We start from the raw sequence: 17,515 nt of genomic DNA on the forward strand, positions 1-17,515 counted from the left end.
TTTTTAATCAGGTCTGATATTTTATTTTCTTTAACTACAGTCACCACGGTACCATATGGTTTCTCCTATGCAAATATTCCTCCTTAACGTCGGTCGAATGACTGGGGTAGGCGGAGCCTGGGAGGGATCATGTGACCAGCTTTGCTGGGCTCTTTGCCATTTCCTGTTGGGGAAGAGAATATCCCACAAGTAAGGATGACGCCGTGGACCGGACACACCGTTGGAGAAAGAAATTTATCAGGTAAACATAAATTCTGTTTTTCTTTGAGGGGGCTTTCACATCCATAGATGTGGGACAGCTCCCACCACCCCATAAAGAGGTTGGCGTACGAGGGGGCAAACTTCGCCCCCATAGCTGTCCCACATCTCTGGAGGTTAAAAGCCCCCTCAAATGTAAAGAAGTTATGTGTTAGCAAATATTTCGTCACACGTATAACAAATCTACAAAACTCTTCACTGTAGCCTTCAACTTTAGTTATAAAGTATTCAATTGCTTTTAATCTCATATCATGGGGGATAGAAGAGTACAATGATTGCACATCTATGGTTAGCCAACCAAAATTCTGATCCCATTTAACCATTTCAATTTTTTTTAACAACTGTTTAGTATCACATAGATAACTGTTTAATTTTTTAACTATTGGTTGCAATACCTCGTCGAGCCACTGTGAAAGATGTTCATTCAGTGACCCGATCCCACTTATTATTGGTCTGCCAGTCATGTTTTCAATGCCTTTCTGTATCTTTGGAAGTATATTAAATACTGGCATGACTGGTTGACCAACAATAAGGTACTCCTTTGTGTTTAAATCAAAGTGCCCCTCTTCATAGCCTTCATCAATTAGATGTAACATTTCCCTCTTATATTTGGGGGTAGGATCTGTTAACAATTTAGTGTATTGTTTATCATCCAACAATTGTCGGTTTGCTTCTTGGATAAATTGTAATTTATCCATTACAACTATTGATCCGCCCTTATCCACATTTCTTATCACAATCTGATTGTTTTCACTTAAATTTTTTAGGGCTATTTTTAGTTCTTTGTTCAAATTTTTGTCTGTTTTGTAATTGTTGTTACAGGTGTATGCTAATGTATTTAGATATTTTTCTATCCTTTTTTGAAAAGTTTCCAGAATTGTGCCCCTACTTTGTATGGGGTAAAATTTAGAGGGGTTATGAAATTTGGGTAATTGTGTTTGAAATTTTTGCTGGGTCCGATCTGTAATCCCTTCTCTTTGTAGTTCTTCAAGAGCAATTAGATCACGTTTCACTGAAATTTAGTTCAGTCAAGTTGTTACTAATGTTTTCTGAACCTGCATAAGTGTCTATTGTAATTTCCTGTTCATTTGAAAAATGTTTCTTTAGGGTTATATTTCTTATTAATTTATTTACATCGATTAGTGTCTGAAATAAATCAAAATTTTCAGAAGGTACAAAGTTAAGACCTAATTCCAATACCCTTGTTTCATCATTCGTTAAATGATAGGTAGACACATTAATCACTGGACTCAATTGTACTTGTTGTATCCTCGGCCTCTCCTGGTCTGATACCTGTTTTGTTTTACAAATCCTCTGCCTCTTTCCCCCCTTCTGGTCTTTCTAGGGGTTTGGGAAAAACCTGCTTTTCTTCAGTGTGTTCTCTTAAAATGCCCTGTGGTGTAGATCTAGTAGTAGGTCTGGTGTGGTGTCTGGGTATGTCAGTTGTTTCAATTTTATCCTCACTAACATATTTTGTAGAGTTCTCTTTTGGTCTAACTGATTCATTCTCTTCTATGGTGGACTCTATATTAGGTTGCCTTTCTTCCTCTTCACTTGAGGTGGCCCCTCCACCTGTAGCTTCATCTAATGATTCCGCTTCACTATCACTAAATGTTACTTTCTTGTACTGTGGCATGTTATCTCTTTGATAACCTCCTCTATTATTGCCCCTTTGTTGGCCTCTTCTACCTCTGCCTGTATTTCTCCTGAAGCTAAAGAAAGGCAACTTAATATAGAGTCCACTATAGAAGAGAATGAATCAGTTAGATGTGAAAGCCCCCTCAAAGAAAATATCATCTGTTATAAAAGATTTATAGATGATCTTATATGTATTTGGAAAGGCAACAGAGAAAGTGCCATGGAATTTGTTGCACTACTTAACACAAACAATGTAGGCATTAAAGTGTCAGTAAACCTTAAAAATAATGTTATATAATTCTGCACATAGTGCAGAATTATATAACATTATATTAGCCAAACATTATAAAACATAATTGTACCTTATTAATTTAAAAAAACAAACGCTGTTTCACAGACCCGCTCTCTGCTGAGCGGGTCTGTTATATTTAGTCAGCGCATCGGGCCAGCTGTATAGTCACAGCCCGGCCCGACCGCGCCATAACACTAAGTGCAGCTCGCTCCTGTGACAGGAGCGAGCTGCACTTAGTCTTATGGTGCGGTCGGGCCGGGCTGTGACTATACAGCTGGCCCGATGCGCTGACAAAATATAACAGACCCGCTCAGCAGAGAGCGGGTCTGTGAAACAGCGTTTGTTTTTTTAAATTAATAAAGTACAATTATGTTTTATAATGTTTGGCTAATATAATGTTATATAATTCTGCACTATGTGCAGAATTATTTAACATTATTTTTAAGGTTTACTGTCCCTTTAAATTTACCAGTGAATTTGAAAAAAAACAAAATACACTACTTAGATGTAGAACTCGGTGGAAATAAAAATGGACACATACTAACAGAAGTCTACACCAAACCAATTTCAGGCAATACACTTTTGCATGCTCGCAGTAACCACCCCAAACGAGTATTTAACTCTGTAACAAAAGGTCAATACATAAGACTGAGAAGAAACTGCAACACTGAAGCAACATATAAGAAACACACAGAGATATTAAGCAAAAAATTAAAAGAACGAGGTTACACACACATAACGATTGAGAAAGCTAAGAACTCAGTAGCATCCATCAATAGAATAGATCTTTTAAAGGATAAGTCAAAATTTGATATTAACAAAAGGAAGGATAATAGAGTAACTTTTGTAACTCAATACAGCAACCAATATCATCAAATTTGTTCCATCATCTGAAAACATCTACCTTTACTACAAACAGATGAGAAACTTATAATCATTTCTAAGAAAGGCTGCAGATTTACAAGAAGGAAATTCATTTAGAAGCTCTGTTACAGGTGTAAGATTCTTTCACAAATCTTGTCTCAATTGTAGAGAAACATATGTTGTATATGCACTAACCTGTACCTTGTGTGACCTACAATATGTAGGACTCACAACAAGGGAGGTACGAGAAAGGATAAGGGAGCATATTAACAACATTAAACACTCTGCCCTTTCCACATCACTAGTGCAACATTTTAAACAACATCACAGTAGTCCTAATTCCTTAAAATGGACCATAATTGAGAAAGTGTTTAAAGGTTCAAGGGATCTGAGTAAGGATGAAAAATTGGCCCAAAGAGAGGTTTTTTGGATCCACAAATTAAAAACAAGATGGCCCCTAGGCATGAGCTCAGAGTATGACATAATAAACTATTGACAACAGGGTTAAGCTGTCTAAAACTCTGTGCCTCCCATTATAATTTTGATCAAAAAGAATCTAAAACCTATAATTCTATAATCATTCTGAGGGGGGAAAAAACATTTTTATTGAGAAAAAATAACTAGTACAAAGAAAGGTATAGTAACTTTTATATACCGAAACACTATTTGAACAACTAAAATAATATTTAACAAACCTAAAAAATAAAAAATGTAAGTGGTTTCATATGTATATATATAATGTAGATTTGTTAGTATTATAGGAAGTATATATAAAAACTATTAACAATCCTATAAATGAGAGATATTTAATTAAATCAATGTCTCCAACACAGTTGAAAAGAAGAGCTACAAAGTGTCTTATATGTTTATTTAAACAATAAAAAGTTAAAAGTAAAATCAAGACATTTAATTAGAAGTTAAAAAATTATCGCGAATTTGAGCTAGCTCACAGTACAGGCTACTCCAAAGAAATGTACTAAGTGCTATTTTAAATTCAAAATTTAAAATATAGAAAAAATAAGAACTGAATAAGAAACCCTTATATTAAAAATTTCTCTTACTTGGTGTATTCAGTCCACGGATTCATCCTTACTTGTGGGATATTCTCATTCCCTACAGGAAATGGCAAAGAGAGCACACAGCAAAGCTGTCCATATAGCTCCCCTCAGGCTCCGCCCCCCCCAGTCATTCTCTTTGCCGCTCTAACTAGTAGCATCTCCACGGGGATGGTAAAGAGTATGTGGTGTTAGATTTGTAGTTTTATTTCTTCAATCAAGAGTTTGTTATTTTAAAATAGTGCCGGTTTGTACTATTTACTCTGAAGCAGAAAGTGATGAAGATTTCTGCTGAGAGGAAAAAGATTTTAGCATGTTGTAACTAAAATCCATTGCTGTTCCTACGCAGGACTGTTGAGTACAGGAGAACTTCAGTTGGGGGGAACAGTTGCAGGCTTATTCTGCTTAAGGTATGTTTCAGTCATATTTTCTAACAAGACCTGGTAGTGCTAGAAAACTGACAGATATCCCATGAGGGAGGTAAGCCATTTTCTCTGACACAGTATAGAAAGAGGGCTTCAGTTAAGGGCTTAATACTGACAGACACTATGATGGGCTAATCGATTCCTTTATTAGGGTAATCTTATGTTATTAAACGTTTTTAAACGTTTGCAAACACTTTTTGGGGTATTTTTTCGCCTGGCATTTTAATAGACAGCTATTTTGACTCAGAAAGGCCCCATATCTCTAGAGTGAGAAGGAGGAGGCCTCATTTTCGCGCCTCAATTGCGCAGTTAATTTGGAACACAGCTCCATGCAGCTTCATGTGCAGAGCCTTTAGAGTACAGGAGGACTTCAGGGAGGCTTCATTTACACCTGCAAATAACCCTAAAGGAAGGTAAAGCCACAGCAAAGACTGTGGCATAGTACTGTAGTGGGTTAAACCGGTTATTTACTAATTTTGCTCCGGTTTGGGCATTAAGGGGTTAAACAATTTGAAAACTTGTGTGCAATCATTTCAAGACATTAGGATCATGTGGTGAAAATTTCATTAAGATCGGATGTTTTTTTGATGGTTTGGTAAAAAGTGTGTGCCTTTTTATTATTTAAAGAGACAGTAACGTTTTTTCAAAAAGTATTTTTTTCAATATTTTAGTGTTGTCTGAGTCTGTCAAACATGTCTGAGTCTTCAGATAGACCTTGTTCTTTATGTTCAAAAGCCATGGCAATACCCCCATTGCATTTATGTTTAAAGTGTGCACAAACATCTAAACATTTTAAAGATCATCCAGTGACAATACAAAATGCTGCCCAAGATGATTCATTAACGGAGGGTAATGAGGATAGTCCTCCTTCCTCCCCCCACGTGTCTACACCAGTTACGCCCACGCAAGCGATGCCTAGTACCTCTAGCGCATTGCCCCCTGTCACTTTACAGCCATTAGCGGCAGTAATGGATAATTCCCTTGCAGCTTTTTTATCCAAACTGCCAGTTTTTCCAAGAAAGTGCGATAGCTCAGTTTTAAACATAGAGGATGAGCAATCTGAAGCTTTGGATAACGTATCTGTAGCACCCTCACAAAACTCAGAGGTAGCAGTGAGGGAAGGGCTGTCTGAGGGAGAAATTTCTGACACAGGGAAAGTTTCTCAGCAGGCAGAGTCAGATTCCTTAGCGTTTAAATTTAAGCTGGAACACCTCCGTGTACTGCTTAAGGAGGTTTTGGCTACGCTGGACGATTGTGACCCCATGGTGGTCCCTGAAAAATTGTGTAAAATGGACAGATATTTAGAGGTCCCTGTATACACTGAGGCATTTCCGATCCCAAAAAGGGTGGCGGATATTGTGACTAAGGAGTGGGAGAGACCAGGTGTACCCTTTGTTCCCCCACCTATCTTTAAGAAAATGTTCCCCATAAATGACCCCAGGAGGGACGCGTGCAGACGGTCCCTAAGGTAGAGGGGGCTGTTTCAACATTGGCTAAGCGTACAACTATACCAATAGAGGACAGTTGTGCTTTCAAAGATCCTATGGATAAAAAATTGGAAGGCTTGCTAAAGAAAATTTTTGTTCAGCAAGGGTTTCTGCTTCAACCAATTGCCTGCATTATCCCTGTAACTACCGCAGCGGCCTTTTGGTTCGAGGCTCTGGAGGAGTCGCTCCAGAGAGAGACTTCATACGATGAGGTCATGGATAGAATTCACGCTTTAAAACTGGCTAATTCTTTTATCACTCAGCTAAATTAGCGGCGAAAACCTCTGGTTTTGCCGTCATGGCGCGACGAGCACTTTGGCTCAAATCATGGTCGGCGGATGTGTCGTCCAAAACAAAACTGTTAAACATTACCTTTTCGGCCCAGAGCTGAAAGAAATTATTTCAGATATCTCTGGAGGCAAGGGCCATGCCCTTCCACAAGATAGGCCATTTAAGGCCAAAAACAAGGCTAATTTTCGCTCCTTTCGCAACTTCAGGAGCGGACCTGCTACAACCTCTGCTGCCGCAAAGCAAGATAACGCTTCCCAGCCCAAAGCAACCTGGAAACCCTTGCAGGGCTGGAATAAGGGTAAACAGGCCAAGAAGCCTGCTCCTGCTACCAAGACAGCATGAAGGGGTAGCCCCCGATCCGGGATCGGATCTAGTAGGGGGCAGACTTTCTCTCTTTGCTCAGGCTTGGGCAAGAGATGTCCCAGACCCCTGGGCATTAGAAATAGTTGCTCAGGGGTACCTTCTAGAAGTCAATGATTCTCCCCCAAGGGGAAGGTTCCACATTTCTCGTTTGTCTTCAGACCAAACAAAGAAACAGGCGTTCTTACGCTGTGTAGAAGATCTACTAAAAATGGGAGTGATACACCTAGTTCCAATTGCAGAACAAGGACTGGGCTTTTACTCAAATCTATTCGTAGTTCCCAAAAAGGAAGGAACTTTCAGGCCAATCCTGGATCTAAAGATTCTAAACAAATTCCTCAGAGTTCCGTCTTTCAAGATGGAAACCATTCGGACAATCTTGCCAATGATCCAGGAAGGTCAATATATGACTACCGTGGATCTAAAGGATGCGTACCTACATATTCCTATCCACAAAGATCACCATCAGTTCCTAAGGTTCGCCTTTCTGGACAATCATTACCAGTTCGTGGCTCTGCCTTTCGGGCTGGCCACCGCTCCCAGAATTTTCACAAAGGTTCTAGGGTCCCTTCTGGCGGTACTAAGACCGCGGGGCATTACAGTAGCACCTTATCTAGACGACATCTTAATACAGGCGTCGTCCTTTCACAGAGCCAAGGCTCATACGGACATCGTTCTGGCCTTTCTAAGGTCTCATGGGTGGAAGGTGACCGTAGAAAAGAGTTCTCTGTCCCCGCTCACAAGGGTTCCCTTTCTGGGAACATTAATAGACTCGATAGAAATGAAAATCTTTCTGACAGAGGTCAGGAAGTCAAAACTGTTGAATATTTGCCAAGTTCTTCATTCCATTTCTCGGCCTTAAGTGGCTCAGTGCATGGAAGTAATTGGTTTAATGGTTGCGGCGATGGACGTGGTCCCTTTCGCCCGAATCCATCTCAGACCACTGCAACTGTGCATGCTCAAACAGTGGAATGGAGATTACGCAGATTTATCTCCTCAGATTCAAATGGACCAAAAGACCAGAGACTCTCTTCTCTGGTGGTTGTCTCAAGATCACCTGTCTCAGGGGCTTAGTTTCCGCAGACCGGAATGGATCATTGTCACGACCGATGCCAGTCTGATAGGCTGGGGGGCGGTCTGGAACTCCCTAAAGGCTCAGGGACTATGGTCTCGGGAAGAATCTCTTCTCCCGATAAACATTTTGGAGCTGAGAGCGATATTCAATACGCTCCAGGCGTGGCCTCAACTAGCAGAGGCCAAATTCATCAGATTTCAGTCGGACAACATCACGACTGTAGCGTATATCAATCATCAGGGGGGAACAAAGAGTTCCCTGGCGATGAAGGAAGTATCCAAGATTATCAAATGGGCAGAGGATCACTCCTGCCATCTATCTGTAATTCACATCCCAGGAGTAGACAACTGGGAGGCGGATTTTCTAAGTCGTCAGACTTTTCATCCGGGGGAGTGGGAACTCCACCCGGAGGTTTTTGCTCAACTAACTCAGCTTTGGGGCATTCCAGAGTTGGACCTGATGGCGTCCCGTCAGAACACCAAACTTCCCCTTTACGGATCCAGATCCAGGGATCCCAAGGCGGCATTGATAGATGCATTGATAGCGCCTTGGTCATTCAGTCTAGCTTATGTCTTTCCACCGTTTCCTCTTCTACCTCGGCTAATAGCCAGAATCAAACAGGAGAGGGCTTCGGTAATTTTGATAGCACCTGCGTGGCCACGCAGGACTGGGTATGCAGACCTAGTGGGCATGTCATCGGTCCCACCATGGAAACTGCCATCGAGGCAGGATCTTCTACTCCAAGGTCCTTTCAAGCATCCAAATCTAGTTTCTCTGCAGCTGACTGCTTGAAGATTGAACACTTAATCCTAGCTAAGCGGGGTTTCTCTGATTCAGTTATAGATACTCTGATACAGGCCAGAAAGCCTGTCACCAGGAAAATTTATCACAAGATATGGCGGAAATATCTTTGTTGGTGTGAATCCAAGGGTTACTCGTGGAGTAAAGTTAGGATTCCAAGGATATTGTCTTTTCTCCAAGAAGGGTTGGGGAAAGGTCTGTCAGCTAGTTCCTTAAAGGGACAGATATCTGCTCTGTCTATTCTGTTACACAAGCGTCTAGCAGCTGTACCAGACGTTCAGGCGTTTGCTCAGGCCTTAGTTAGAATCAAGCCTGTCTATAGACCTGTGTCTCCTCCATGGAGTCTAAATTTAGTTCTTTCAGTTCTTCAAGGGGTTCCGTTTGAACCTTTACATTCCATAGATATCAAGTTATTATCTTGGAAAGTTTTGTTTTTAGTAGCCATTTCTTCTGCTCGAAGAGTCTCAGAACTATCTGCTTTACAGTGTGACTCACCCTATCTGGTGTTCCATGCAGATAAGGTTGTTTTGCGTACTAAACCTGGTTTCCTTCCAAAGGTGGTTTCTAATAAGAATATTAACCAGGAAATCATTGTTCCTTCTCTGTGTCCTAATCCAGTTTCTAAGACGGAATGACTGTTGCACAATCTTGATGTGGTTCGTGCTTTAAAGTTCTATTTAAAAGCAACTAAGGATTTCAGACAAACATCATCCCTGTTTGTTGTGTATTCTGGTAAGAGGAGAGGTCAGAAAGCGACTGCTACCTCTCTTTCATTTTGGCTGAAAAGCATCATCCGATTGGCTTATGAGACTGCTGGTAAGCAGCCTCCTGAACGTATTGCAGCTCATTCCACCAGAGCTGTGGCTTCCACGTGGGCTTTCAAGAATGAGGCTTCTGTTGAACAGATTTGTAAGGCAGCGACTTGGTCTTCTCTGCATACATTTGCCAAATTTTACAAATTCAATACTTTTGTTTCTTCGGAGGCTATTTTTGGGAGAAAGGTTTTGCAAGCAGTGGTGCCTTCCGTTTAGGTTACCTGACTTATTCCCTCCCTTCATCCGTGTCCTATTGCTTTGGTATTGGTATCCCACAAGTAAGGATGAATCCGTGGACTGAATACACCAAGTAAGATAAAACAGAATTTATGCTTACCTGATAAATTAATTTCTCTTACAGGTGTATTCAGTCCACGGCCCGCCCTGATATTTAAGTCAGGTTCAAATTTAATTTACAATAACTACAGTCACCACTGCACCCTATGGTTCTCCTTTTTCTCCTAACCGTCGGTCGAATGGGACGGAGCCTGAGGGGAGCTATATGGACAGCTTTGCTGTGTGCTCTCTTTGCCATTTCCTGTAGGGAATGAGAATATCCCACAAGTAAGGATGAATCCGTGGACTGAATACACCTGTAAGAGAAAGTAATTTATCAGGTAAGCATAAATTCTGTTTTGTGTATGGCAGAATGACATTTCAACAAACAGAACATGTAAAACAAAAAATTAAAATCATTTGGGATTGAATTTAAAATTTAAAATTGATATACAACTTAAAAACTAAAACGTTAATTGTATGTATACTAGATAAATAGAACTCAATACAATGAGTAGGTTGCTAAGGGGTGTGCGTGTCAACACACAGCAGGTGAAGGATAGGGCAGTTTGAGAGGTGTGTAGAAGGTTAATTAACCAATAGAAATTTTGTATGTATTTTAAATGGTATTCACAGACACAGTTCCCACAAGCTATGATTCCGGCGATAGCCGAAACGCGTAAGCTGGGACACTGCCTGTGTCATACCATGCTGTGTGAATATTGAACTGAACTTGTTTTATTGCTAATTGCTGCAAACTGCTTACCAGCAGAATAAAAGTTAAATTTTATTAAACCACTACAAGTGCCTGGTGCTCCTATTATTCGTTATGTTGGATATCTGCAATTGGGAACAGTGAGCACAGACACCAGTGTGGTGCCAGACCGGAGAAAGAAGCTTCGTTTTTTTACCTTCAAACAGAAAATCAGGTGCATGAAAGAAGAGGAGTGAGACACAACGCATAGAAGCGAGGAGTGACGTCATCAGCTGCAGCCCGTGGACAAGGAGAGTGAGCGAACGGAGATTGGAAGAGGTTGTGATCCAAGAGCACAGAAAGGTGCAATCGTGTGGATCGCCTTCCAGACAGTTCCCGCGAACAAACCGGGCAGAAAAGAGGTATCGTACCTATCTCAGCTGACTGACAAAATTTGACACTTTATTTCATCATATGATATGATATATATGACGAGCTCTGCGTCTACTTAGCAATTAAGCACACTGAGCTGATTATATATGTTTGAAGGCTTGAGAGAAAGACTATTGGAAATTATTAACCCATGGTGATAACATATAAGAGCAACACCTATTGGGATCAATACTTTGAAACAAAGGCTATTAAATTAAATCATAATGTTTCTGTCCGGGAACAATTAAAGGGGACATAACATAATACGCTGTTTTAAGTGGTGCTGGGACTTTTTGCTTTGCATTTCAATATTGCATATGTATAATGATATTTAGGCAATGCTACAGCCAAAACTGCTGCACTATTATGAAATTTGAAAGGTAGTTTTCCTTTATGTTTGTTGAAAAAGCTGTAAAGCCTCAAAACAGGCTTATTATGATGTTGCCAGATTATGCTCAGTCAAAGAAAAATGTCTCAACTTCTCAAATCATGTTTTTCCCTTGAGAGTCTCAGCAGTGGCAGTGCATTGCTCTTGGGTGTGTGATGTTCTTAAGGGCTAGATTTATCAAAGCTGAGGCGGACAGGGGCGCGTATACACGTCCCTGTACTCCTCAGCTTGCCTGTGGCGGGGCGAAATTATCCGCAGGTAATCACCATTGCACACGAGCGCAATTTTGCGCTCGCGTGCAATCCCGCCCCCTGCCCGCGCACAGCCAATCGCACGCGGGCAGGAGCTGTCAATCTCGTTGGTTGGACTAGACCGCGGAGATTGAATTTCGCCACCTTAGAGGTGGCGAAGAGGTTAGGGAAGCGGTGGTCTGGTGACCGCTGCTTGTTAAACTACGGCGAGCAAGTTCTTGTGAGAACTTGCAGCCATAGGGCTTTGATAAATCGAGCCCTAAATGTATTTATCCTTTTTATTTGCTTTAGGGCCTATGTGATACAGGCTTGCTCATATGAGCCTGTTTACCACAAGTGAAGGAGCAATGGTGCATCAATGATGTCTGCTGCTTGCTCATCTCAAAGGCGGGCAGACAGGTTCCCTAGCTGGGAGCATTCTGACTATCGAACTATAAATTGGGGCCATAGTTGTTTAAGCCTTTAAAGAGACAGTAAACATTAATATATTCTTCACTTAAAGGGTCAGTAAACCTTAAAAATAATGTTATATAATTTTGCACATAGTGCAGAATTATATAACATTATATTAGCCAAACTTTGTAAATCATAATATTGCCTTTTTATTTTGTAAAAATACCGCTGTTTTACAGACCCGCTCTCTGTACTGGAATATTTAAATCCTAACCTTTGTTTACTTAGAAATGAGACCCTTGTTGCTACTGGTTTACCTACCCTACCTTGGTGTTTATCTATGCTTCTCACAGCTTCTCAGTGCTTCACTGATTTAAATTAAAGGGACAGTAAACCTTAAAAATAATGTTATATAATTCTGCACATAGTGCAGAATTATATAACATTATATTAGCCAAACTTTGTAAATCATAATATTGCCTTTTTATTTTGTAAAAATACCGCTGTTTTACAGACCCGCTCTCTGTACTCTGCTGAGCGGGTCTGTTGTTTTTACTGAGCGCATCGGGCCAGCTGTATAGTCACAGCCCGGCCCGACCGTGCCATTAGACACAGTGCAGCTCGCTCCTGCTCTGTCTGATAGCGGGAGCGAGCTGCACTGTGTCTAATGGCGCGGTCGGGCCGGGCTGTGACTATACAGCTGGCCCGATGCGCTCAGTAAAAACAACAGACCCGCTCAGCAGAGTACAGAGAGCGGGTCTGTAAAACAGCGGTATTTTTACAAAATAAAAAGGCAATATTATGATTTACAAAGTTTGGCTAATATAATGTTATATAATTCTGCACTATGTGCAGAATTATATAACATTATTTTTAAGGTTTACTGTCCCTTTAATTTAAATCAGTGAAGCACTGAGAAGCTGTGAGAAGCATAGATAAACACCAAGGTAGGGTAGGTAAACCAGTAGCAACAAGGGTCTCATTTCTAAGTAAACAAAGGTTAGGATTTAAATATTCCATTAGTAAAGTACAATGATGTTTTTTGTAAGAGAATTCAGCGTATTTTTTATGTTTGTAGCTGTATAATTAAAGGGACATATTAGGGCAAACATATAATGCATTTTATTTTTTGTACTAAATGATTCCACAGAGAATAAAGACAATGTTTCACTCATGAGAAGATATGCATCGCCGATCTTAAGGAGGATATGGCTGCTGAGCCACCCGTTAACGGCACACGCATGTAGCTGCTAAACCCCAGCAATGTCTTACCGAGGACTGGCATTGTGGCAGCTGTAGGGCTATAGCAGCATATTTAACCAAACTGTGATAATAAAAGCAAGCATTTCCATTGATTTATATTACTGAAGTGTGTATCTCCTAAGGTGGAAGTCTATTGAAATAACTGTTTAATAACCCCTTTTTTTTAAATACCCACTATCCACCCAGCTTCCAGGATTTTATTTGAACTTAATTGAAAACTGGAAAGCACAGCCAATCAGTGCTATTAAAGCAAAGTTACGGGCACCGGCTGCCTTCACTAAACACTTAAAGGGACACTCAAGTCAAAATTAAACTTTCATGGTTCAGATAGAGCAGGCAGTTTTAAACAACTTTCCAATTTACTTCCATTAACAAAATATGCACAGTCTTTCAAATTGCGAAGCTGTCCGCCCGCCTTTGCTACTTACGGGCAGCAGATCTGTTTGTCCTCCGGCCCGTATGTATCATTACACACTCATCGGAGAGTGTAATGCCCCCCTTCAGTCGCACGCGAGCTCATTGATTTCTCTCCGCCACCTCAGAGGTGGGAGAGAGTGTAAGAAGCAGCAGTCTAATGACCGTTGCTTCTTACATTGGGGGAAGCAGGCTCGCATATTTTATTGTTTAATAGCCAAATTCCACCTACCATTTGCCTTATTTGGAGGAGCCAATCTGGGCTTTAGTCCACAGACAATAAGGCTAGCCACTGTAATAAAATTAGTATAAATAAGTTGCTTTGCAGTTGTTGTCTGATAAGACCAATTAGGGACATATATGTAGCAGAGTTAGCCTTGAGAAGTCAGCAGGATATATTTCAAGTTCTGAGAATTAGAAATTGCTCAATTGTCATGTAGCAGAGTTAGCCTTGAGAAGTCAGCAGGATGTATTTCAAGTTCTGAGAATTAGAAATTGCTCAATTGTCAGTGCTAAATACCATTAAAAGGGTGCAAAATAAATAATTAAAATATATTGCAAAGTTGTTTCATTGTGCATAACTAAATTTTTTTAATAAAACATCTTAAGGTGTTTAATGTCCTTTAAATATATGCTAAGTTCTGAGAAAAAAATGTTGTGGATTACTTAGTGGCTTAGTGAAGGCAGTGAGAGCACGCACCTTTGCTTTCAAAATGAGCAGGCAGTATAGATTCCGATTGGCTGTACTACTCCCTTTCATTAAGTTTTAAAAGAAAAAAAAATGCGGGCAATGCTGAGCGGAACACAGTTATTTCAGTAGAGGTTTGCGTTAGGAAATAGATCACTAGTATCAACTATTGAAAATGCTTGCATTTATTATCATAGTTTAGTGGCCATTTAAAATTAAATTAAATGCCCTAAATGTCTTCCTTTAAAAGGACATTAAACACTTTTAGATGGTAATATAATATGATAAATCGTATCTATAAAAAAACTCTTCAGTATACTTTCATTATTTATTTTGTCCCCTTTTCCTGTAATTCCATTCTGAAATTGTGAGCATTTCAGTTCCTGTTAGAAATGGAAGTGCAGAACACTGTTATATTCCACACAGCCATTGGCTGCACATCCTAGCGACCTATTTATAACTGTCTATAATTGGCCAAAGCATAGAAGGTAACCTAAGCTTCCATTGCTTTATGTTTTATGTCATATCTGCACGTTATTCTCAGACTGACCTTTTCTATCTAGCATTTATTTAGTGTTTAATGTCCCTTTAAATTGATGAGCACAAATAACAAATAGTACCTTGAACTAAGAACTATTGTGGAATAAAATTGATTTCTATTTATTTGAATGTCTTCTTTAGTATTTTTTCATTACTTGCTTGTTTATCTCAGATACCTTTTATTATCCTAAATATCTTCTCTTTCAAGTTGCAGCGATATTTCAATAATTTATAAATCGTTTCCCAGAATAAAGTAACAATTGAACAGGTTTGTCTCACTTGTAAGTAATTGTGTTATACTAAGCTGCGCTAACAGGTTATTTTAATGAGTTGTGTAGTTTTCATTCCCTCAGTGCATTATTGCATGTGGTTTTCTGAGGAAAGTCTTTGAGGTATAAATTGCTGCTTAGTTTTCCGAAAGTCTCTGCTATGAAACAAACGCTAAATAAAATGGCAATAAACATTTCACGCCTCATTGGGCTGGCAGTCAGCAGAGTTTCCTCCTTGCACAGTCAAAACAACAAGTGCATAAACCCACATGCTGTTGCCAGGACATGAGCGAGGAGACGCAGATTTTATGTTACAAAGGCCAAAAGGCGATGTGTAGAGGGAGTTAGCTATTAACAAGCCCAGTGGCATAAAGCTGTGATTGCCAACTTCCTAGCACATGAGTCTACAGAACAATATATTAGATGCCTTAAAGGGATATTAAACAGTGCCCCTTTGGTAAAACAACAAATCTGTTAAATTAAAGTAAACATTTAAAGAAACAGATTATGTAAATAGGAGCAAACAACTTACTTTGTTTTCTTGCAAAATTAGCATTTAGAATGTATCACTGTAGTCCCTGCCCCCAGTGTGATAAGAGTGGAACATTTTTGGAACTTAAGTTTCATTCTGCCAGTTCTGAGCATTAGGAAATCTGACTCCCTGTTAATCTAGTATACTTACTTAATACTATACTGTACTGTAGGGCTGTGACAGGAAGTAATGAACACTGCACAAATTAAGTTTAAATAATAAATAAAAGGTAAAAAGCCATTTAAATAGATAAATAATACATATTGCAATGATTTCTATTAAGCATATGCCACTGCTAAGTGCATTTTTTATTTAAACAATAAAACAGACTGTTTAAAATCCCTTTAAGAACCACATATGAATATATGGCTATTAAACCAAACAAATAATATATGTCCAAAAATGTTCAGTGGCTTGAGAATCCAGCAGGGTGCATTTTAAGTTCTGGAAATTAGAAACTGCTCAATTTTCTAGAGCTAAATTACATGAAAATCGGGGCAAAATAAATGACGAAAGTATATTGCAAAATTGTTTTATTATGCATAACTAAATGTTTTATATACAAATCTCAAGGTGTTTACAGTTTCTTTAAGTTGTTATGATGAAATGAGTGATTGAACATATTTTGCTAAAAATAATTATTATACAATAAATGCTAATTACTGTTAAATCGCTTTAAAACATATACATATCTTGTATGTTACATTGACTTAAGTACATTATATACACTTACGTAATATAGGTTATTGTGGATTTTTTCTACACATTACTGTGAATATCTAAAGGTTTGGTCTAAATTATATTGATCTTGTCATTCTGTATAAAATATGAGCTAAAATAATAAAGAAAGAAATAAAGCACATTGTTAGCTTCACTATTAATAATTTCAAGTGACGGTGTAAGACATTACTGGTATCTAGGGTGGACAGTTCTATACAAAAATACTTGTATCAGCCATATACCTATAGTAGATCTCAAGTAATATCCCATTGGCTGCAGGCACTGTCAGTTATGTGCCAATATCAGAATTCAGATCAAATCCATAGCCCTGAAACCTTTATCAGATATATGTTCACCTTATAGCCTAGATCAGACCAATATCTAAAAAGCCCTCATCAGCTATATGCCCACATCAGAACCCCAACCCTGTAACCTCTGTCTGCTTATGCCCTCATCGATTCTCAGATAAAAACCAATATATATATATATATTTTTTATATATAGTGCTTTACTGGACTGATGGAATAGTGGTCTGTTAAATTAAAGGGACAGTAAACACATTTTAATTGGAAGCCATTTCTGTTGTTTTGCTATAGAACAATATATCAGCCCAGTCTAAACTTTTTTTTAACCAAATTAACATCTTATTTGAAGCAGTTATTTCTCAATAGCCTAACTCCACCCACCATTTGCCTTATTTGGAACAGCCAATCCAGGCTTGATTCTGCTAGCTAATGTCAATTTGAGGATTCCAATATTTCTGTTGATCACAACAAAAAAACAAAATGTGTTAATGTGGATAATGGAGTCCATGGCATCTATTTATTAAAGCGCCGACTTTTTTGCATTCAACAGCACCAATACGCTCGCCTAAGATCGCCTAACATCGCTGCCGCGGACCTGAATACGCTCTCCAAAGTTACCAAAAAAGCTATCAAAAAGCTGCGCACCAAGTACGTTGCGATGAGCAGCGGACTGTTGTTAACTAACAGTCATCGATCTTGCTGCTATTCGGCTTTTTTACAGCTTTCTTGGTACCCTGTCACTAAACACCCACACTATACTATACTGTTTACCCCCTATACCGCCGCTCCCAGACCCCTGCCGCAACTAAATAAAGTGTTTAACCCCTAAACCGCTGCTCCCGGACCCCGCCGCAACTAAATACAATTATTAACCCCTAAACCGCCGCTCCCGGAGCCCACCACCACCTACATTATACTTATTAACCCCTAATTTACAGCCGCCTACACCGCCGCCACCTACATTATATTTATTAACCCCTAATCTGCCG

General features: G+C 39.4%; 1 protein-coding gene across 6 annotated transcripts in view; it reads left to right on the plus strand.

Moving 5' to 3' along the window:
* The window catches only part of MIB2 (MIB E3 ubiquitin protein ligase 2), a 451,988-nt gene that overhangs the window by 216,217 nt on the left and 218,256 nt on the right, over positions 1-17,515 (plus strand). The window contains exon 1 of one of the 6 annotated variants that reach the window (XM_053690542.1): positions 10,733-10,753. The exons of the other annotated variants lie outside the window; for them this stretch is intronic. The gene's annotated coding sequence lies outside the window, so the exon portion shown is untranslated. Of the gene's footprint in view, positions 1-10,732; positions 10,754-17,515 lie in introns of those variants that run through there. 6 annotated transcript variants of the gene reach the window in all.

This window comes from Bombina bombina, chromosome 8 (genome assembly GCF_027579735.1).
Source record: "Bombina bombina isolate aBomBom1 chromosome 8, aBomBom1.pri, whole genome shotgun sequence".
Lineage (NCBI taxonomy): Eukaryota > Metazoa > Chordata > Amphibia > Anura > Bombinatoridae > Bombina > Bombina bombina.